Here is a 24,295-nt window from a genome sequence, read left to right on the forward strand (position 1 = left end):
CACACTCCCTGCGATTGTGTCACACTCCACTGCACCGGGCAACCCCGTGCGTCCTCCGGAGATAATTTCATTAGGCGATGGGGTGTGGGACAGCACTTCTCTCCCTCTTCCCGAAGCCGTGTGCGGCTGCCATGTTGCCGCAGACATATCGCAATTGCCATCGAGGCCGAAAAGTCTGCAAGTTGGAAATTACTCGTGTGTGTCTGTGCAATTGAAGGGTGCAATTGTGCGACCCACCCAAATGTAAATATATAAATTATCCGCAGCGCTGGATATGAAAAACTTTGGCCATTAACATTTTTGCGTATGAGGGAAAATTTGCTCAATATGTCTGAAGGCGCGTTCGTCTCTCGAGCATATTCACGCCATTATTTCACAAATAAATGCACTCATAGCGAAAGGGACTATTATTTCGCCAAAGTTTCAACATGCAGTCTTGGGGCTGAAGCTCCTGTGTGTGTGTGTGTATGTGACTTTCCTAGGCCAGCCTGTTAGAAACTGGCAAGAACAAGTTGTGATAAATTATCTTGAGTACTCTTGTTGTTTGCCCGCTGTATTTAAATATGCAAATGCAGGTCTTATTGATTGAGTATTGCATTAGAATGCGTCATTTATTCTTCTGGTTAACATGTGCGCAGGAAGTTATTGGGAAACATTCTTGAGTGCACATGCAAGGTTTCTGGAGAATATTGAGGCGACTAGTGTCATTAAATCTGCTTCAATCTAGCTTTTTCTATCAGTGCAAATTCTGCCCTCATCTGAGCTTCTTTCAATAGATTTCAATAAGCTTCTCATGGTTGGGAAATCTGCCACGGAATCCGCACATAATATAAAGACGCCGGGCGGATTAGATCCCTCTGCAAAAATTCCCGTGTACTTTTCCAATCATCATCTTTCAATCGGTGAGGATTTCACTGTCGTCGTCTACACAAATCTCGGGTGATTATCATAAATAAATATGTGCACATTAATTTCACGAGAGCGCAGCCACATTTATTTGGACAAGCAATAATTTATTAATTCGCCAGACGATTTGTCAGACGATGGAAATGGGTGAAGAAGGGGATGCGCGCGATATTCATCTTTTGGAAGAGTATGCACACATCTCCAGTGTGTTCGCTCTCCGCAGCCAAAATGGGATTGATGTGAAAAATATTTTAATCAGCCAAATTCCACCACGGAACGTTGCTTTCTCACGGGACTCAGAGGGGTGTATTGTCATTCAAATTGGGGCTCTGGGGGAAAGTTGAGAAAGTGTCCCGAACCCCTTTCTGGCTGTGACATGGAAGAGGACTGACAATGGGGCAGTTAATCACTTTTTTACCCGGTAGTTTTGCCTGAGTGAGGCTGCTTAGCATGATAAAAGGGAGAGAAATTGCCGACGAGGACTGCTGGATTGGGACACTCTGTGTACAGTCAAAAGGGTAGTTCATTTGTTGCCTCTTTCACCCATCAAGGGGCTGAGCCGTTGAACTGCGGAAGGAGAGCGGAAAGAAGCCAGAGAGCCTCTGCAATAATTCATCTTGCGCATGTTGTGCATGTTGAATACATTTGTGCTGGGTCTTAATGGTTGTGCGGCGCCGAAAAAAATGAAAGTGAGACGACTATTGAGACAAGACACCTTGAGGCGCAGAGATTTCCCATGCCATAAATTTCCTTGATGGACACTCTAAGCAACTTGAATTTAATTTGGTAACATTTTCAGCATATTCAATTGCCCAACGCCGCGAAATTGCGTTTGCGTGTGTGCTCTTTGGGTGCGTGGATTTCGGGTGTCCAGCAGCAAACATCTAATTTCTTTCGCTCTCTCTCGCTCCCCCTTTGCGCAGACCCTCGGGCTTCCCGGGTGGAGAAAGAGACATGGGAAGAGAGCCCAAAAAGACCATCATGCATCGTGGTCAGATTAAATTTCCAATTTTGTTGCGGGGCCTCACAGTTTGAGCCCCTCAATTGATTGCCCGAATATGTTGGAATATTAATGTGAAAATTTATTACGTTAGGAGCGAAAATTTCACATGAAAGATGAGATGGTCTGCAAAATTTATTGACCTTGCCAGCGCCATAAATCTTGGTCGCCTGGTAATCTCGCCCATCTTGGGCATTCTTTGCCAATGTTTCGGTGATAATTTCAATGAATTTCCATGCAAAGTGAGAAACATTGTGGAAAGAGCGGAATTAAGTAAAATTGCCCTCAACTGTTTTGGTAGCAATCGGGGCTGAAGGAGAGAAGAAATCCAATTGATGAGCATTTTATTATCAAGAAACGCGAGGCATTCTGACCAGTGATATCATCTCTCTCTCTCGCTGATGGTTATTTGTGGCTCAAATTTTAATATTATTATTGCAGTGTTTTGCGGAGCTGAGCAACGGCCGAGATAGCAATCGAAAGCGTATTTGGGCACACCTTTGACTGGACAGCATTTCGACGCTTACACACATTTTCTAAATTACACACCACCGGACCTACAACTTGATTACTCTCCGTGAGGCGCAAATTCACCTTCCCTCCCTTTTTGGGCCGCTCTTCGCGAACCGCCAGCACCTGATGGAGGAAGGAACCGCGACGAGTATGCAAATCCGAAGATGGAAGCCCAGGTGAATAATTAAATATTTTACCCACGTGCGTTGCTCGTTCAAAATTAAAAACATCCACCCCTTTTTTGGGGCGGCCGGTAAGAGTGGACCTCTTGAAATATGAATTATAACAGTTACCCGCCCTGTTCATAATCGATTCTCGGCGTTCATTAACCCTTGAAATCGGCCGGTCATTGTTTACAGAGAGAAGAAAGCACACCAGACAAATACAGTCCCTGTATATTGGCAAGCAGTGTAGTAAGCAAAGAGAATAAGTTATGAATTTATAGAGGACAGAAAAACACCTCATTATCCAAACTATTAAATCTTTACGCGAGCAAATTGCTGCGCTGAAAGACTTCACATAAAGTTTAAAAATTTAGAATCATCGTTTCGAGCAGTTCATTTAATATCACCGCGCGCTGTATAATTTCTCACTAAATCAAATATTAATGGTGTGGGCAGGAGAAGGTAAAAAGAGCCGTTGAAATACAGAATTTCGTGCTGAAAAGACGAAAGAATATTGTGAAAAACACGATGAATCTTTTATGTACAAAATGATAAATTAATTTTAATTCACGTATAAATTTCCCATAAGTTGTTTTCCACTGTTACACCAGAAATAAAAAGTCAGGTCTCCCGGGCAATTTTCATTAATTAATATCCAGTGAGATGGTGTTTTGGTGTATTTCAACTCCGAAAATCCACTCAGACTGAGAAGCGATCTCGCGGAGAGACAGAGAAGAGAATCTCGAGTCATCAGAAAATCGGGTATAATGAGAAACATGATTTTTATCTCATGTCTATTTCTGAAATGAGTCCATTAATAAAGCGGCATATACATAATTTTTTATTATTTTGAAATGGAAATTGAGTCGTCAAGATGGGTTAATGAACTCCGGGTTGTCTCACAAAAGCGGCGAAAACGGCCAAAAAGGCGAAAAAGACCCTCACACACATTTCATCTTTGGCCAAAAATCAATTGAGGAACCTTTTGTGCCATCAATTTTTGTGTTGGGCGCGCGAGAGTAAAAAAGACTTGAGAAGAAACATGGAGAGATGAGGCATTCCTTGGTGGAGCACTTTGTGGCCAAGACACTGGCTTTTAGCGTGATGGTAATTGCAGGCGAATGGCAAGAGAAATAAGGAAGCCCCTTCCAAGTAACCATTTGCAATGATTTATCCCGTAATTTTATGATGCTCCACCGATTGCACAAAAAGTGCCACAACAAGAAACTCTCTCCTCAGCTCAGAGGATATTTTCCGCCAAACACAAGGTGTTCCGCCCGAAGGGGGAATTTCCATTGGGAAATTGCCAGTTTCACACTGCGATACCACTTGAAAATATTGCTTTACATCCTTTTTCACGAGGAAGATCTTGATTGACTATTATTGCACAGTGCGAATGAAATTCAAAAAGAGTGCAATAGTTTGGCCTGGAGCCGACGAAGTATTTTATCACCAAAAACACCCTGTCTTCGAATCATCCGTGGGGCAATTTGGTGGCCAAAAGGAGAGACAACAGAGACATGAAGGCCCAGGAGGAATGCATCGGATGTCCATTTTATTTACGAGGAGTCGAAGAGTGTATGGTTTAAAAAAAACCACAACGTCGTCAACACGCTAATAACAGAGTGGCAAAGACTTCTCAGGTATTTCCTCATGAGAAGGAGCATTCTTCTTCATTGATCATTAAGCTGATGGCACAAAAGCGATCTCGTTACGACGAGGGGCCCCCAAAAGAGGGCCCGTTTTTGCGCCAGTCAATGGGAAAAATATGTCGTTTAATGATGAGTTTCCGATTTAACCAATATATGTTCGACCGCGTAGAGGTAAATCATGCAGATGGCTCAACGTTTTCTCCATTGTAGCAATTCCACGTGTGTGCACCTTGTACTTTTACACATATTATTATTTATTGTTGTTACACTTCACATTATTCCACTGTCGGACAAAAGCACAGTGTGAGGAGAAAGAGTCCAGCAATAAAATGCACTGAGATGCAATGTTGAATTGGATGTTATGTGTTGTATATTTCCCGATGTTGTGTGAGGGAAAAGAGACTAGCCAACAAATTCCGACCACATTGCGCTTATTAAAATAAACACTGAAATTAAAAACATGGCAGAGACAGTGAAAAATGCGCGGGAAAGGAACACTGAGACCTTCGGTATTGTCCAGATGTGGGGGAATTGCAAGATTAAATGTGCGATAAGAGATGGACTCTTCGATGGAGCACCGGATTAGAGTGTCGAGGGGAGACATGCGATGCTTTTTGCCATGCAGAATTCGGTTTTTCTGCAGAGTGTGTGTGTGAAACCACCATTTCATTAGTAGATGGTTTTATGAAAGTGCACTTTTCATTGCGCAGAGAGCCACAAAGTTTCCCCTTCTCTACACTATATGTCCAGCGATGCACGTATTTATTTAATAAAACCGACCAATTTACGTTTTTTCGCCCAGGCAACCCCAAAAGGTGTATTAGGTGAATGCCAAGGGCTGTAAATTAAAAGCCCGTGTGTGTCTGTCGTCCACGCACGAAATGCTCATGGAGAGAAAAAAATCAGATTACGAAGTGGTCTCAATTTGTGGGATAATTTGAGGAAAATTAATGGATATGACGGGGTGAATGTAAAATTAATGCATCTAATGCATCGCGAGCGTGTGTCCACGAATGGTTCAACAACCCCCTCGTGTGTGATTAATGGTGGCATTCCAAGAAGAGACACTTTGTCATTTGGTTAAATATTGAGCCAAGAACAGTACTCACCAACTGGCTTCACACAACGCATTATCGTTTTTTGTCGCGTCCACTCTCCATGGCCGCGAGCCTTTCTGTGACGAAAACGCCACAATGCTGGAATTAGAATTGACGAGCGCGAGCAACATTCTCTCTCTCCGGCAAGAGGGAAAAGTATGAATCGATTGGGAAAGTTGGTTTACAATCGCGAGAAGGCCGCCACTTTGACCCTTTCTATCGCTGAGCTGTGCGAGGAGTCAGGAAAGTAAAAGTCGAGAGAGCAGCAAGAGATAGTAATGTAATGTCTGGCATTGTGATTTATAACCACTGCTGAAGATTCACTTATTGTCTGTACATAAACTCACCAGTGCATCTAATCACTTTGGCTAATCGGGCGATATTTCTTGAGCGATACACTCGTGTGTTTTCCATGCAGAATTTGCAAACAAACAAGCGCTATAATCGACTTTCCATGAATCTTTGTTTTGCAAACGGGCATTTTATTAGATTCGTGCAGATCGTCTGAATTGCCATTGATTAACTGCAAAAGTTCTCTTGCACAGCGCATAGAAATTGCTCTCAGTGACGGCCAGAGAACACGTGATAGCCATGTAAACCACGCGCGCATCCGATGTAGCAATTTGGGCTATAAATTTGGTGTTTTGCCCACACCACGATTGTGCGTGAAATGTTAACATATTGAGTCAATTTGATGAATTGATATGTGGTTTTCCATGCCAGAAAACACATATCACTTTTGCGGCTTGCAATTTACTATTTAGCCAGTCACTTAGCACACAAAGGCCATTTCCATATTCTTTCTGATATCGATGTCGGCGACTGTTAACATAGCAAATATTCGTGAGAGCTGCATTGTGCATGCTTGCGATATAAAATTTATTGGCACGAATGTCTTGGAAAGGCGCAGCGGTGGAGAATTAATTTGCAATAGACAGGAATCAATCAGTTATTGAGTAGGGATTGAGATTTATTGTGGCACGCGCATTTTCGATGTTGAATGGGGAAGAAGTGGATGGAGAGACACAATTCGTGAATAAAATGGGACTTCGTGAGTCAATTTGAGGTGAGATTGAGCACAACGGCGAAGAAGATGAAACAACATCGGCCCAGCATCGGTCACAATGGGAGAGAGAAGACCATGTGGAGAGCATGGAGGAAACCACAGTCGCAGGAACGATGAATTAATCTCCGATTAAGCCACTCTCCGGCTGAGGCATATACTTGAAAAGTTATTAAGTGAATTATGCAATGCGAAGGCATTCCTGGCGTCTCTTGCGGGGGATTCTTGGCTGATTGAATGAACTCACCTTGGAACGATGAATGAAGAATTTTTCCACCGCTACATTTTTCCCACTTAATCTCCGCCACATTGAATTGATGGATAAATACGGAAAATTATCTCGCCAATCTGCATTGGGAGATACTATGAATGAAGTATGGCTTCACAGCGTGGAATTCGAGTTATTGTCTTATTTACAATTGATTTAACACCTATCATTAACTTACAAGCGCTGTTTGTTCGATGAGAAACACTTTGATAGATGACTGGTGATAGATTCTTTTGTGATCTCTTGAAGAGTAATGAGGTGAGTGAGTGGAAAAAAATAATAGCAAAATTAACGAACAAAACAAATAATGGGTTTTTTTGCGGAGGTTAAATCAATATGATTTTTTTTTCGAGTTCATGAGTACCATCTCTAATGGAAATCCTTTAATACCTATAGGTTCGCAGAAAATGCTAACAGGTAAATTGATAAACCAGTTTTCAATCGCATGATCTTTGTGACATTGTTTTCTTTTATTAAATGCTAATCTATCGTTTCCGAGAAAGGCTTAGCAAATAATTGAAGCAATTTAGAAGCAACATTTAAGATCGGTAGTTAATGGACAACATGATTACTTTGACATTTATACTATGGTTATTTATGGTGGAAATAAAAATGCTCAGAATGTTGCGTGGAGATTTTTCTCAGAGTGTAAATTCCGTGAATCACTCGAGTTAATGAAAGTGTCACCGAAAAAGCATTCCCGAAAATAGAGTCAAAAGTCCTGTCTCACGATGGCAAACACCTTTTTCGCCAGCGCGGTGTGTCAAGAATTGCCGGGAATGTGATTAATTGGTGTGACACAGCGCGAAAAGGGTGTCTCACGCCATACGCCGTGCAAATATTATAATAAAGGAGCGCATTTATTGGTGCAAACACTCAGGGATGTGCGGCATTTCGGCAGTGTGGAAACTAATGAGGTCGAGAGGGTGTGGTGTAAATGTCGCAATATTTATCAATAAACGATTTCCATGCGATACTGGGCGATGGGGTGTGATGGGCGCTCTTCCGCTGAGGGCTCCGCGTGAGTGGTGGCACTTGAATTTATCGCGCTTTTCGGGGGCGCCCATATAGTTGAGTATAAATTAGCCCCACACCCTTAGAGACACGGGCCATTTCATTGCCAATGCTGGGGCCATAAATAATATTTCATAAAAATTTATACCCCATGCACGATAGGAAAAACACACTTGGCGTTATGTTGTGTGGAGAACGTGGAGAGTGGAATATTATTTTTTTCACCACTCTCCGCTACATATATTAATACGATGGCAGCCACGTCCGGGGGGTGGGCTCACCGCGAGCCCGTGGGGTGGGTGAAACATGAGAGGGCGGGCCTCGACAGAAGCGGAAAACTAAACTCCCCCGCGCGCACGAAAACGCGCGGAATTGAAGATAATAGGGCGAAAAAATGAACGATCGCTGGCTGGGAGAGTGATGTGGAATGTAATATCCTTATGGCATTACATATTTTGGGCCCTATTGTGCGGCAACTCGTTCCACCCCATGACAACAAAATCGCACCCCCTCGTGTTGCCTTCAGAGCGCGCGCGGTAATCATACAGAGAAACCCCGGGCGCAGCGAGAGAGGGTAATTCTGACAAAATAATATTACATACTTGAGCATGAGCTGCGCCTCTAAACTCTCACTCGGCAATATTCCTCCCGTTCTCAAGTACTGTTTAATAACAATGCGCCAAGTGGAGGGTTTGGGACTCTGTGTAACATATCTCCCCGCAGCTCAAATTCGAAAGTATTAAAAGTTCCCAATATGAGCGCCCAGATTTCCACCGGGTGAAATATTAAAATCATCTCCAAAGCGCGCGAGCGTTTCTTCTTTGCCATATAAAGAATCCATCCTGGAGATGAGAATACTCATTTATCATCCAAAATGAGACGCGCCAGCGAGACATTCAATTTTGTCATGAGCTTTCAACATAGAATAATGCCAAGTAATGCAATTAGTTTCAATTAATTTGAATTAGTTTGACAAATTCAAATGCCTGGCTGGAATTAGTCTCAGTGTCTCGTGGCAAAGTGACAATGGGAATGAAGATTAATGCACAAAAACTCTCATCTTCACTACATTACGCACACATTGTTTCGGCTAGCGGACTCAATATCTTTTGTGGCTCCACGCAAGAAGCACACTCCATCCACTCTCGCTAATTGCTGGCTATTACATTGACTGCTGTGGAATAAGGAAATATTGCGGCGTTGGGGACAAAAAGCGTGAATTTATAACGGGTCTGAAAGCTTTCTGTTTGATTAAAATTGCCTCCCAAGGCTTTATGTTATTATTTTTGATATTAATAAAGAGCACATAAATGACGGTTTACCGATCAGCAACACTTATAAGAGTTACTAATTTTAGTTAATGCATGTAATTGATATTCCTGTTCCTTTTATCCTTTCCAGGTATTCCCCATTGAATATTTCAGCAACTCTCAAAACACTTCCATTTAATTAATCCCTGGAATTTTCCCGTACACAGCTCTCATTTCCAGAAAAACACTTCGCCGGCAATTTCCGTCAATTGCTGCCCACTTCTTGGGAGGGCGTCTGGTGTGAGGCCGCGATGGAAAACAGAGGTGCAATTAGTCGTTGTGATAAAAAGTGGCTCTGCAGAGGAATTTTCTCCGCACGAGCACCCAATTTATCTGTCCATTCCAGGAGAATTTTCCACCCCATTTGGTGTTTGCTGAGGAGTTCCGGATGGTGGCAATTACGCGGTGGCCTGCACGAGGAGTTCCGCCCAATCGAGCGATTTCGCGGCTCAACTTCCTGCAATTACCTGCAATTAGAGGTACTTGTGCAGTGATAAATACGGCAATTGCCGAGGCTTGGCGCACACAAAATCCACCCAAGAATATTGGTGCCCTCCATAAGCGAGGTATAGAGTTCCTACGCTATATTTGATCGTAGGAACTTCATACCGTGCTCTTGGAGCACTCAAAGACATCGAGGACGCTTACAGATTTTGGACAACGCGGCGCCCGCTGAGACAGAAGCACTCAAGTGGCGAATCTGCTGCGAAGAGAGAGAAAAATGATGAAAATTTAATCCTTTTGTATGCTTATTCCACCCTTCAGAAGGATAAAGGAGAGTTCATGAGTCTTGAAAACACCCTTCATGCGCGGAGTTTCGCTCTTGAGAAGGAAACTTCTGACCATTGCGAGGGTGGAAAGTGTGGTGGATTTTTTTTCTTTGCAAACACCCTCTATTTGCGGAAAATGGCTCTTTTCACTGGCATTCACACAGCATTTCTGAAATATTCACAGTGATTCTTTAAGAAGTTGTCTTCCTTTGAAAATGTGTTTTTCTGTTTGCAGCAAAAATATGAATAAAATTTGCACGAAACGTTATTTTTAAAGTGTTATTTATCACAGTACAGCCAGGAGAAGAATAGAGAACTGTTTAGAAGGAGATCATTGCAAGAATGTCGTATTGTATCAAGTAAACTTTGATTTGAAATTCTTCGTGTGAAGCTTCAACCAGAATCTTTACTTTTTATTCAGCTGCTAATAAGAACGACCACGATATCGACGTTACAGTGTAAGTTTTCAAAAGTAAAAAAAAAATGTTCCTGAATGCATTCCTTATTGTTTGCAAATAAAACTCAAGTCGCTTAATTTTATCTCCGAAGCGGAAAATATGCTAAACCTCGTCTGTATTGAGAGTAAAGAGTGAAAATCCGAATATTCAAATTTATGGAAATCTCCGTGAAAACCATCAAGATGTGTTTCCCAGTGAATTGAGCAAATTGCGAAAGGGTTAGAAACCAACCCCGGAGAGTTGTTTAAATATGTGATCAGTGTGCTTTCTGCATCCTAAGACGTGTTTAATGAATTTCTCGTGTTTCTAAATGGATGGGAAATCCAGCCGAGAGGCCTTCACAGACTTAATTTATTCACTCGCACACCATCGCGCACTGATGCCTTTCTTCGGGAGGCTGCAAGACGACGAATTGTCACGGTTGATGCCTCTCTTGGGGTGCTTTTTTATGAAGCTCCGGGAGAAGAAATAAATTTTCGATTATTGGATGACAGAGGCATGCATTGGAGGATTGAATTTCATACACGAAAATGGAATTAATTTCCTCGTGGTGGTGCTTTAATATGCAAAACATGGGACCCTCGAGAGAAGTTGAAAGGAATCCGTTTCGAGACTCCTTTCACATTGCATATCTGATGAACACGATTACTCTTGTATGGCTTTTCAGGTATTTTTCAGGCGTGCATGACTCCCAGCAACGCACCTGGAGGATTTTCAGCATGAGAAATGGGTGTGAGTGCGCCCAAGGACCCTCCAAGACCAACTCCGAGGCTCACCGGGCATGAACTCAGTCGCTCTCGTCCTCCCTCAGGCTCAGGAGTTGCTAATGCAGTGACTGAGTCCAACGCCGTATGCAAATTCGAGTGTGTGCGAAGTTGTGAAGGGGCTTCGACGCACACACATCTCGCAGAGTCACAGGTCACAGACTCTGGGAAGAAATCAACCGACAAATTCCACCAATTTGACCCTGGAAGCGAGCATAAGTTTTATGAGAATTGTGATTTTTCGCACGGAGAACATGAGCTAACAAATGGCGTTCGATTTGAGGAGGAGTGTTGGAAAAAATTCGCGGAAAAAATTACTTGCCTATTCTATTCTTCCAGCATAGAGCTGGTAACGCTTCAGTTGCGCTCACACTCACTGAAATCTATTCACGATCACCTGTGAAGTGAGCGAGGAAACAGTTGTGACAATTCAAGGTGATTGCCAGACAGGAAGACTCATTTTGGAGTGTGAATTATAATTTGAATAAACCCCTTTTAAGCCACCGAGAAGTGACACAAAGCGAGAGCCTTTTATCACTTGGCACCGCATTCTTATCATGCAATGCGCATTTCCGCTGGTGCCACAAATTCATCTGCATAGCGACTGTCTTAGCATTGTTGGCTGCAAGACGGCACGCTCCACTAAGTAACACAATTGGACAGTAATTGGACAAATTATCAAATAATTATTTTGAGTATTCTGAGTGGTTGCTGGCCGCATGTCTTCGAAATATGACGCCCGCGGGACGATGACCCGATTGAGGGCCAGCGCAGGAGTTGCAGAGCGTATTTCTAATTTCCTCAATTGCTGTGTGATAAAAAGAACCAAATAATGAGGCGCGCAGTGAATTAATTGCAGGAAATTAGGAGAAAATGCAACTGATCGCAATCACTTTTCCCAGACTGTAGGCAAAGAATGGATAGAACAACAGCCGTCTGACCCATCCTCGAGCCCATTAATTTCAGATAAGACGCTCTCGGTGGGCTTCTCGCGCGTTGGTGAGCAAATATGAAGTACTTAATTACATAGATTCATGGTCATGTTAGTGGATTTGCTTCCTTCCGGCGTGAAAGGAAGGCACACACAAAAGAGGAGAGAGGAAACGCGATGGGCGAGTGATAAAAGGCCCACAATTGAACAGAGACTCTTCGTGGGTGCCCGGAGAGCGCGGAGCAAATTGAGAATATCATCAGGCGGCCAGATGCTCAATTTTCCATTCCAATTTCAATTGAATTTCATGCCCTCGCCCCGAGAAGTCTCGCGATCAGCTGCCCTTTGACGCTACAAGTTCAGAATGATCGCGGCGCGGAACAGAGAGTTGTTGAAAATAGTTAAACTGTGCCCAGAAATGTTCGAAATCCGGCCTGAAGTCATCAATTCTGGTATTTTATGAAGGACATCGTTCTTGTGCTTCAGGAGCAACGTCTCATCCTCTTTTCTGCGTGATTTAACAAGGAGCGACAACTGCATTCTGCCTCATTCTTATCTCACATCTTAAATATTTCCATGCACAGTCATTTCTACTCCGAATCGTCTTCTGTTCTCGCGTGATTTTTGCCACAGATAATTCCACTAATTGATCCATCAAGTGGTGTCTTTTGTTGGTGTTAATTGCCAGTAAATATTTGACCTTTTACCTGAACAATGAGCCACTCACAAAAGGCAAAGAGATGATCTTTCGACCTGAAGGCAAAATTGGCTACAATGAATTGTGGTTTTTTTCCACGGTTAGGGCATTGTCTCCAAATGAGTGAGGAAGAAAAGGCCTCCATTGAATCTCTCTCTCTGAACCCTATTGATGGGCATAGAAAAGAAGAGATATACACACATAAAAAGCCATATAACACGTTTGATTATTCGCCAAAAAATAGCAATAGTGCAACCTTTTGTCACATGAGGCTTTGTCAGTGATCCCAATGGGAAGTTGTCTACCTGCTCTCACCCAACCCTCCTGGCAAAATCGGCTGTATGAAAATCGCATTATTAGAAGCAACATTATGACAAGCGTCACAATAAAAGCCATTAATGCGATATTGTGCCATGGGATCGATACCTTTTGCAACGCGAATGCAAAACATCCCAAAATGCTAATGTCGAGACAGACAATGCAGCAAAAAATCCTCTCTTCTCATGCTTTCACCTTTTGCCAAACCCTTTTCCCCATCTCGAGGTCTGGGAATCAAGTACCTCAAAAAAGGTTGAAGCCTTTCAGGTCCTCATAGTGCGCGAGAGAGAGAGAGGGAAAGCATGAGGAAATCACTGGCAACGAACTTATTTAAATATATGATTTTTTCAAAGAAACGCACCGCGGTCTCGTTCAGGACATTTTCCCAGGCTTTCTTAAGATGTATTGAAATAACCGACAGGCTATTAAAATCTCTGGAAGGGTTAAAATGCCTTTTCTTGTGCTGTCCTTGAACTTGAGGAACAATGCCAGCTGGCGTCACTCACAATGTGCTATTTAAATAATGCAAACTATCATTTTCACTATGCGATATCGAATGAATATTTAAGCTTACTTGCATATAATAAATAAAACACATATGTATCTGGATAAAATTACTTGCATTCAAAGCGTGAAGTTGAAAGGTGTTATTCAGTTGACAGAATATTCAAGTTATAGAAACACTGTGTAATATGCAATAAATTTTAAATACGCTCTCAAATACAAGAAATTTACGCGATATTCCTTTAATTGTAATAAATGTACTTACCAGATCATTGTAATGTTCCACAGTGTTGTTCTCTTTGGGGTAAATTCTCTAGTACATGCACAATGTGTATCCCTGCTCTTATTCCTAATAGCTGGGTGTTCTGTTAAATATTGAATTACTTGCTGAAAATTTGCTATTTAATTTTTCCACATGTATTTGAGGGAGTCCAAAAGAACAACCAATAAACGCGAGGGTGGAACTGAAATTGTACATGCACCGAAAGCCGGGGCTGAAATAGAGAAACACAAGGGGGAGTGACTGAGGGATATAAAATCAATTTATTGGAAATTTAGTATTGCAGGATTTTCTTTCTTACCTTCCTGAACAAAGAAATTGAGCAATATAGTCAGGGAAATTGTGGCTTAAGTTGAAGTGAAAATTAACCTTTGAGTCATACTAGCATTTTAGCATTTTTATTGGTCTCCATGCGACTCCACACTGAGTGTATAATTTATTGGCGTATTTCGACTTTAACGACCAAATCAACATTCTCCGCTATCACATCCGGAGAAACCTTCTCATGTGGAGTCCTAATCAGTAAAAGACTTTTCAAGTTGGAGTCTCTCGCGTGTAAATTCTTCATTAGGGACGATTCATCACTGGCTGAGACTATCGAGATGGTATCTCGAGCGAAACTTGTGTCTGGATCATTTTTCTGTGTCTACTTTAAGCCTTATCTCCTGACAGTATCGCGGCCCTTCTCGGCAGAGGTGAAAGCCTCTTAAATGAGGGAGATTCAAATGAGCCACAGAGGATCTCAGGAAATTCCGTTACCATATTCTTGAGTCATGTCTGGGAAAATTCCCACCTTTCGCCACGCTGTTTCACCGGTGGCTTTTCATCTCCTGCCCCAATAACCAAGATAGTCGACTCAGGATTCACCGAAGACTGTACTTATATTCCTTGGCGCACGAGGGTTGAAGAAGGGCAAGTGTTTCGTGGGGTGAAAAGGTGTGCAATGCGTCGTTTTATGTATTAATTTTTTCCAGGTCTCACATTATTCTTGGGCAAAAGTAAAATATCTCTATTTTATATTCACCCCTAATCGAATTTCACCTGCTGATCATCTATCACTACGCTTGCGTCCACTTTATTTTATGAGCCACCTGTGTGCTTGTTTCTTTCACTCCTGACCCGAGAATGCCACTCTGGGAGATCGCCACAAATTTATGTCCAATGGCAGGAAAAAGTCCCTCGGAGGAACAGAGAGATTCTCCGACGCGCATTTGAGACCTCCCCGTGCAGAAACATGGACAATTTATTCAATATTGATCCCCACACGCGTTGTGGATTGGAAAAATATGAAAGAGGAGCTGCGCGGCATGAATGTATTTATTATCCGCGTCGTTAATGTGCAGATGTTCTCAATTGTCTGTCTCCGCGAGCCCCCAGAAGACGCAAGAATGACGATGATGACGCGAGGAATCGTGGTGGAGAAAACTCCATAAAATGCACCGACGAAGGTAGCAACATGCAACTCATCGAACATGTTCATTGCGCCCCATTTTGTGAGCAACACGTCCACGGATGTGTGCGTCTCTCTCGGCCGACAGGGAGGCGAAACTCGAATTTCTGCTCTTCCCCCAACGCCAAGACGATGCAAGCACAAGGACTGTGTTGTGCTGCTTAACCCATCTGCGCACGCGGTCACTTGCAGGCGGTGCTAATGAAACAATATGCGCACTTTTAGTGATAGAGTATTGATGAGATTGTAAGTTCTAACTCTGATGAATTCTTTGGTGTATGTATTAAAGCTGCCCATTCAATTGCCGGTAGTTTTCTTTTTGTGCACATTTCAGGATATCCAAATAGCTTGACTCATACGCCCCGCCCACTCGGAAGCCCTGCCCACTTCTATATTGTTCTGACAAACATTCCAACAAAATTGCTAGACAGTCGAAAATACATAGACTCAGAGATGGCAATTAGGGTAATTGATATTTTAGCTCATCGCATTTCAAATGTTTGCCAAAGAGACTTTTTATTGCTATTGAATTCAGATAAGGTATTCCAGGCGGAAGGACAAAGCTGCGTGGCGCACAGGGGTTAAGTAATTACCTTACGTGGTGAAACATGGCGTATTAAGTGCTGTGGGGATATTTTCCATGTTGTGTTCGCAACGCACCATCAATATGCACAGAAGCCGCTCCTCTGCGTACAATTCACGAAAAACGAAAGTCTCACAAATACGAGGCGATCAATCAATAAGTTATAATTTACATTCGAGCCGATTATTTATGATTCAATTTATTCAATTGAGGCGTTTCAATCAATATTGCGGTGTATGGAATTGAATTGGAAAATTGGAAATGAGGCATTTTCGACATATATCTGGGAGGAAGTGCTTCCTTCCCGCGCTGTCTATTCGCGCCCAGTGACAAGGGCCTGGTGGATGTTTATTTTCAAACACCGCCGTCCGCCCAATACGGGTGGTTAAGAACACAGAGACTGCAATTATATTCAATTAGGCTCTCCAACATTGGGTGGCTCAAATTGTCACTGTTGCCCTCCTGATAATCACGTGGAAAATGGCTTTTCACTGTTTGCGCTGCTGATGAGAGAAAAACGGCTAATGACACACATGTGAGGGAAGGAATGAGTGTAAATAAATTAATTTCAATTTTCTCGTCAATCGCCAGCCCAACTGCCATGGCATAAATGATTCAAATGTGTGGTGGTGGGGAAAAAAACTTTCCTCCGCATTGAGAAACTTTCCAAGAAGAAACTCTTAAGTTGTCTTGCTTATGGGGCTCCCTTTCGCCCGAGCCGCCCCTAAAGTGAGATTGATTGAAGTCAATTGGAGGGAAAAAATAAAATACGGGCGAGTGTAATTCAGGAAATTCTGACTCTTGCACGCATCAATCCTGTGTGCGTGCAAGAGTCAATTTATGATTGCTGTATCGAACACTTGTGAGAGCACGCGAAAGCCAGAGATACAATATTTGCAAAGGAAATTTAAGAGGGTCCTCCACGACAATCGCTGGGATTATTACGCGCACAGCTCTGAAATTATGGCTCTCCGCCACAGAGAATTCACCAGTGACTGGAAATTCCTCTCAGACAAGACGGCATCAACTTTCATTACCAAATATTTTCCTTTCCAATAAAGTCTCCAGCATTCATCAAATTGTACATATGGAAATTCAAGTCAAACAATGAAGAGAAAACATGACTATTCTAAGAGAAAGAATCGTTTGCTCACCTGCTTTTATCAAACAATTCTCTTCAATCCACACTTTGGTGGAAGAAAAGGTTGAATTCAACGGTCTTTTGAGAGAACAAAATGGCCCGATAGTCATAATTTTTGGTAATTCAATTAGCGAAGAACTCCCATTGTCTGTCCAAATATTGACCAAATTGTTTAGCGTCCGGGAGAAATAAAGGAAAACGTGAATTGGAGATTTGGCCCAAGATCATTGAGTTGTGAACATAGGTGACTCCTCAAATGAGTTACACACCAATTTGGGGGAGAGATCTAATTTGAAAATTTCACCTAATTGAAGCCACACTGGCGCTGTGCAAATAGATTTTCGTTTAGAATTGTGAAATGTAAGCGAGAAATGGCCTGAAATAAGTGAAATTCCGAAGGATCGAAGAGGGAATCCGAGGGCAGAAAAAATGACGAGAGATCTCCCAATTAGCCGACCCTGACTTATTGGGAGCCAATTCCCTGGATTTGGGTTCGAAATTCCCAGAGAATCTGGGCAGGAAAAGGGGGAAGGACTCTGCGTCTGAGGGAATTAATTAAAAATTATTTCAGACATTCAACTCATATCTCGAGTCTCGTCCAGACAGGTAGACAGACACTGGGAGATGTCGGTGGGAGAAAAAACCAGCTGGACATGCTCTGCTCATGCCTTTTTTCGTCTTCCTTTGGGCCTGCTCTCCTCACTGCGAGCCAATGTTTAATTAGCCCGATTTTTCGAATCCATACACATAGTCCACCTGTTACCGAAGCGTCTCACATCCAGCACGAAGAATGGGCAAATGAGGCGGAGAGATTGATGTAATTGGATCCTTTTTGTGGCAGAACTGGTTCCTTGGACTGCCTTATGCAGATCAACACTCTGGGAGACGATATGATACTTTGTGGAAGGTCACGACGCACCCTTTTCACTTGAGCTGCCGACCAACTCGCAAGACGACACATGCCTTTAATGTTCACAATTAAATTCGCAAATTGTTCTCAGCTGCAAAGCCACAGCTGACTACGAGTGGAACTCTTGTATAGGCAAAATAACTCTGCTCCATACATAAATAAGTCACCACATAGTTTTTCAGGACATTAATCATCCCTTCCAGAGTTGATTTAGACAAGGAACTCAACTCCTTTCTGGGTCATGAAAGACTTGTTCTCAACCCTCATTCAACCTAAATAAAATTACACCAAAACTCCTTTTGATGAGTGATTCACTTCCATGACGTCAGGATGAAGGATCATGTGAAATGAAGTTTTACAGAATCTCTTCGTATGCATTCAAATTATTAACATAAAAAGTCGCAAAGTACCCGCACTTTTCTCACCACTATAAAAGTATATATTTTCAACCACGAAATATAGAAATTAACGTCAATTTAAATTGAAAATGTATTGACTTGCTAGGGATGTTTTCCATACGGGCGATCATCAAGCCCATAAATTTTGTCTGCACACAGATCTTCAGAGAATCTATCCGGAAAATAATTGACTTTTTTGCAGTGTAATTCATGAAATAAAAAATGATGGGGAGTGTGATTAAGTAGATGGCAAATTATATTTACCATCACCCCGAGAATGTGGATTTATTGGTTGATTGGCGTATGTGTGGGGACGGAAATTGAATCCACCTACATGGAAAAAGACATTCAAGTGACATTTCTTCATTATTTAATATTACAAACGTCTCCGCACCCCGCCCGCGCTCGAGCCATAAAGCAGAAGAGGTGGATGTTTCTGCGTATTCACGGTTTTTATGGTCCCGCGAGAGCGAACGAGATGGCAGGGAAAATGAAATCCTCAATAGCTGAGGATTTCTGTTCCCATACAAGTGAGTATGTTTGTGGTGTACAGTAATTCAATGATGGCATTCCCAGAGAGGATGCCTGAAATCATCGCACAACCCTCCGAGCAATCTCAAGATGCAGAGGCGCGCACGGCAAAAAAATTGCTGTAATATAAAAGATGTAAGACAATAATGAGAAATAATAGAAAATCCGCATATGACAGAACACAGAGAGCACAATATAATCAAAAGTGATGTGTATTTTAGAGGAATGTTCGACAAATAACACAAAAGCACCCGTGTGTGCAGCCACGGTGGATGGAGACCGCGGAGGAATTCTTTTTACGAGAGGCTTTCAGCCTCAGCATCTCCACCAATTTCGCCGGGTAAAGAAAGAAGTGAATGTGAGAGTCATCAAAGGGAGAGAAATCTCGAGTAATTTCCATCCTTGCCAAAGGGAGATTCTATGGTGTCACCCTTCGACGCAAGTGATGTGCAAATATTTTTCCTTTCACACTGGAAATTGAAAGTTGCGGACTGGAATATGACGAGTTGGTTGTCGATAAGATCGCCAACATAGAGACGTAAAATCAGTTGTGCGGCTGACTTCAAAACACCCTCCTTGTCTTGTCAATCACAAGCGAATTATGCAATTTTGTGCAAATCCACCCGCCTCACCAAGTCTCCCCTTCCACCGCCCAATTGGCGGGAAATTGAGCTGACATTAAATATGCAGGCTAACACGGCGCTCAAAGGTGTCTGCCAGAGCAAGTTTAATTGGAGTTGAGAGTCAATAAACAAATTGTTTTCAATCATACTTGCACACATGCTTGCAAAATCGATATCGCAAACACCTTTCGAGGAAGACAAACAATGAATTTTACACCCAAAAAATGATCGCACTTTTTGAATGTGGCTTTGAACATCTCATTCAAGAACAATGTCTGAAAATCCTCCATGACGAAAGAGATTTCAGAACGTGGAATTTCTTGGACGAGCCAGACATACAAGAAAATCTCATAAGGAATTCTCATGAGTTTGGGGTAAAAAGTTCCGGAATCCCAGACCATCAAATTCCGATAAGTAGGAATATTAATAAGCGTCCGGTCCCGAGAGTCTGGCCTAAAAAGGCGAATGCGAGATTCGCGAAAAATTCATACATGGTCGCTGGCCAGAAATTCGTGTATTTGAATTTGTGGACTGGCGTTTCTGCAGAAGCAAATATTCCATGGCGCCACTGAAGATGACCTTGTGAACGTGTGTTACTCGACTGATCACTAAGTATTTCCGAGGGGCTTCGCATCACCCAAAAGCCGCGCGCGCGCCGCTCAATTTCGCCTCAGTGTTGTTTTGTCAGCGAGAAATTAGATTTTCACCCATCACTGAGTCAAGGACAATGAACCCTCTCGCAGGAAACTGACCCCTCCCAGTGCTTAATCAACCCTGCACAGAATGCTCACACTTCTCCCGAGGAGGCGCGCAAGGGTCAGCCACCAACCCTAGGAAGCAGTGCCATAGATATTCCTGTTTGTCCGGTTTGTGCCATCTGCAACTCCTGCACGCGAAACCCTTTTAAACAATATGAACAGCAACAATAAAAAAAAAAACATGGCGAGCGCAATCCAGGAAAAGAACACCTTTTCAATCCTGCAACTATGCTCATATCCCTTCCCGCTATTCCATACAATTCACATTTTTTGCACAAGATGATTCATAATGCTTTATTTCAATTTAATTCAATTTTCATTCAAATTGATTTTTTTCTCACTACAATGGATCTTCATATGTGTACTTTTAATTCAACTTTTGTATTTCTATGCACACGCCGAACGAATTGAAATTTAATCTTGTATCGTTTCAGTGTGATGTGATTTTAAATATTCTGATCTTCTACAATTGTCATAAGGAAATCATTATTAATTAAATTATTGAATAAACTGCATCTTCACTTTAAGGATGGATTCTAAGATGCTCCACCTATGCCAATGCTCCACCCATTTATAAATACATTCCAATATCTTAAATAACTCAAACACTCACATACAAGTGCAGAAAATTTATTGCCAATCCTTTGTTCTTGTAAAAATTAAAAATTTACTTCCAAATTCCCCAAATTATATTATTGACTATTGCTTTAAAGTTATAAAAGACCAATATTTGAATTTGATTAAAATTTTCAACTTTTCATATTATACTTTCCATTGCTATCTCTTGAATATTATATATATATATATATATATATATAATTTACTCTTTCTCGTCTGCAAGCATTCATAGAGAGAAATAACCTGTAAGTGGAATTGCAATGAGGTGGAAGTAATCATAATGGATTTACGGAATCATTAGAGATATTCAGTGTTCTTCCAACTCGCACTCAGCCTTGATTTCTTGGGGTTTTAGCACACTTAATCCATTCCAACCACCTACTCCATGCACTTCAACAGTGGCTGTTGTGCCTGAGACAAGGGGTTGTTTTCGAGGCACAAAAATCCCTTACCCCAGATCTCAACCATTTCTTCCAAGTGTACTAAAAGTCACGAAGGGTGGAAATGCGTGGTGATAAATTCTCTCTCTAATATTCCCATCAAGGGAACATTCTGTGAGCATTGTGGAGGATTGGATGAATTGAAAGAATTTATGAGAATATCTCTCAACTTGTGGTGTTTCTCATGTCTCGTTTCCGAGTGCCTCGCGTATTTGCTCTTCTGCCAGAGATATTCTAAGTCTGCCCTCTTCGGCCGAAGTCTTATCCAGCCATGAGGAAAAAAAAAACGTGAAATAAAGACGAGGAACCTGACTGTACGACCCACTCCAGCGACTTCTCACTCACTCAAGAGGCAAAGAATGGGACCAAGATGATTCCACCAATATTTGCTAGACACACTCGAGGGGATTTTCTTCTGCCAGACACAAAAGTCATACACTCACGATTGTTCTGTGCAACCGGGGAGAGAATATATATTTTTGGACAATTTTTTCCTCCTCCTCCGGCGCGAAAGAGGTTTCTTGTTCGCATGTTTAATTTTGAGATTGTTCGGGGTTGGATTTGAATGTCATTACGGCAAATGTATGCACACCCCCTGCCACAGGGAATCCTTGAACCGCACAATAATGACACACGCAGGGCTCTTGAGTTCCCAGGGAACTTTCCTCAGCAATATTTCACGCTCACAACATTTCCTCTCGCACTTCGTGGATTTTTGCACAGGCTCGCGTCAAAATTACGCGAGCAATTTCAGATGGGAGAAGACCAAAAAAGAAGGAGTGTTTCCGTCCGGACTCGAACCGGAGGCCTTCCGCGTGTTAGGCGGATGTGATGACCAACTACACCACGGAAACTTGAGCTCTGCCTTCGTTAACGACTCCCAAGAGGCCCCCAATTAAAAATCTCCTAATGAAACGGCGGCGGGTAAAAAAAAATTGACCCCGACGTGATTTGAACACGCAACCTTCTGATCTGGAGTCAGACGCGCTACCGTTGCGCCACGGAGTCACAATGGGTCCCACGGGGGGCGGCTCAATTGGCGCCAATTCGCGTCTAAGCCGCGCGATTAGATAAGACACTCACGACGGACTCGCGCACGAGCCAGAGGAGAAAATAGCACATTTATGAGAAGCGATTTGCTCTAAAGACTCCGTCACAGACACGGTAAATAATAACAATAGCGTGTGTTATTCCGAGATGTGCGCGAATTTGCACTATCTTTGGATTGTGACAAATATTTGGCGCTGGTTTGTTGTGTTCATCAATCAATTGAACCGACAGAGATTGCTGAAACATGTTAATAATCTTGAGAAATTGAAAAATCGATCAATTTTTGAACACAATCTTAACAATATAAGAAAATGTAAACTGTATTTTTGTCATTATGTATGCTATTTCATAGAATTTTCATAGAACTGTCAAATAAATGTTTTTTTTTCCAAAGGTCTCCATTGCCGTGGATTACCCAACTTATTATAAATGTATTGATTTGCCGGCTTATCTGCCTTTATCGTCAAATCCATCTCTGATTCTCAATTAACAAAGGGTAGGAATAAGTGTGGCAGTACTTCTGGTTTACTCGCAATGGAGAGTCACTTTGAGCTCCTTCCGATGCCGCGATGGATTCTCTTTGGATTCCGAGCAGTTCGCGCAATTAATTCAATCGTTGAGAATTTGGTGGGCATGAAGGTGCTTACGTTCAGGAAGAAATTGAATCGCTATGAGTTGTCGACCATCAAAGTTCTGTACTGTATTCTGTACAATGTGGCTCTCTTGATCGCCCTGCCGATAAGTGTGTACAGAATCTTCAGCGTTTCAAATCAGTACGAAACGTCAAATCACGTGATCTTTGCTGTGGTGTTTGTGGTGATGACGATGCACAATATTATGTGTTTCTATATGTTTGTTCTACAACTAGTGGACTTGAAGAAACGCAAGGAGATGCTCAATAAATCCACGATGTTCTACTATCAAGCGCAGGAGCTTCTCTTGAACTATGAGCGCGACTTGAGGGGTATTCTGTGGTTGATATTTTTCCGTGTTGGAATCTGCGAATTGTGCGCCATTTCAATGGCGCTCTTAAATGTTTTTGATGTTATTTCTATCTTTGATATTGGCCTGATCATCAATTTCATCATCGTTTCGATTCCATACGTTATGCAAACAGCAACTTTGACCAACTTCTATGCTGCAATTCTGAGAATTTTCTTCTATTTCCGCCAAATTAACAACAATCTTCATGCTGTGGCGCAAAAGCTTAAAGATTCTAGGGACTTGACAGAATACCAAAGGATTACTCTGTGCTGCGAACTCAGCGATCTTGTGGATAAACTATCAATATACCATCGAACTCTTTGTCAATCAACGAAAGATCTCGTCTGTCTCTATTCCATTCGCATTCTTTTCTGCCTAATGACATCGTTTTTTGGAATTGTTTTCCAAACTTACTTCACCATTGCTTTGCTCAAGTATTACTTAAAAGGCCTCATCGATAATTTAAACGGGAGTTACAGTTCCACTGTCTTCATCATCTTCAGCTTTTGCGAGCTACTTCTGCAGGGCGCTGTGTCATCAAAGCTGGACAATGAGGTGAAAATGACTGGAAAATTGCTTGGCAAAATCTCCATCATCAACACTGATGTCAGACTTCAGAGGAGCGTAAGAAATGCAGATCAACATTCGCTAAACTTACAAGTATAATTTGGCACTTTCAGGTGCAAATCTTCTCTCTTCAAGTGGCTCAAGAAACCGCTTCGATATCAATTTGTGGCTTATTCAATTTGGACGTGCCGTTCATATCATCGGTAAGTAATAAGAATCCATTTATTGCAAGATCGTATTGCATAAGATCGCTGTCTTCTGGACTGGAAAGATCTTGTGGCATGATTTGAGGCAGGAAATGAATCTTGGACATGCAAATCGTCTGAAGACGAGTGTGCTTGGCGCGTCTCTTGCAGATGGTGGCCTCGATCGTGAGTTATATGATCATCATGGGTCAATTTGACGAGAATTTGCCCTAAACCACACCTGCTGGCCAAATGTGAGGACTTTCACTTTCGCCGTGACGTCAATCGAGGGGAGGAAATCACAGTGACAGACAAATTGATCAATTGTAATGTTTATTAAACACCTTT

The 24,295-nt window shown here is 42.2% G+C and overlaps 2 non-coding genes across 2 annotated transcripts; both read right to left on the reverse strand.

Annotated features, from left to right (window-relative positions):
• Positions 1-21,941: 21,941 nt before the first annotated feature.
• Trnav-aac (transfer RNA valine (anticodon AAC)) lies at positions 21,942-22,015 on the reverse strand. Its single transcript has one exon. It is a non-coding gene; the product is annotated as a tRNA-Val (tRNA).
• Positions 22,016-22,097: 82 nt separating this feature from the next.
• Trnaw-cca (transfer RNA tryptophan (anticodon CCA)) lies at positions 22,098-22,169 on the reverse strand. Its single transcript has one exon. It is a non-coding gene; the product is annotated as a tRNA-Trp (tRNA).
• Between the last annotated feature and the right edge of the window lie 2,126 nt (positions 22,170-24,295).

Source organism: Phlebotomus argentipes, unplaced genomic scaffold (genome assembly GCF_947086385.1).
Source record: "Phlebotomus argentipes unplaced genomic scaffold, Phlebotomus argentipes genome assembly scaffold_18, whole genome shotgun sequence".
Classification (NCBI taxonomy): domain Eukaryota; kingdom Metazoa; phylum Arthropoda; class Insecta; order Diptera; family Psychodidae; genus Phlebotomus; species Phlebotomus argentipes.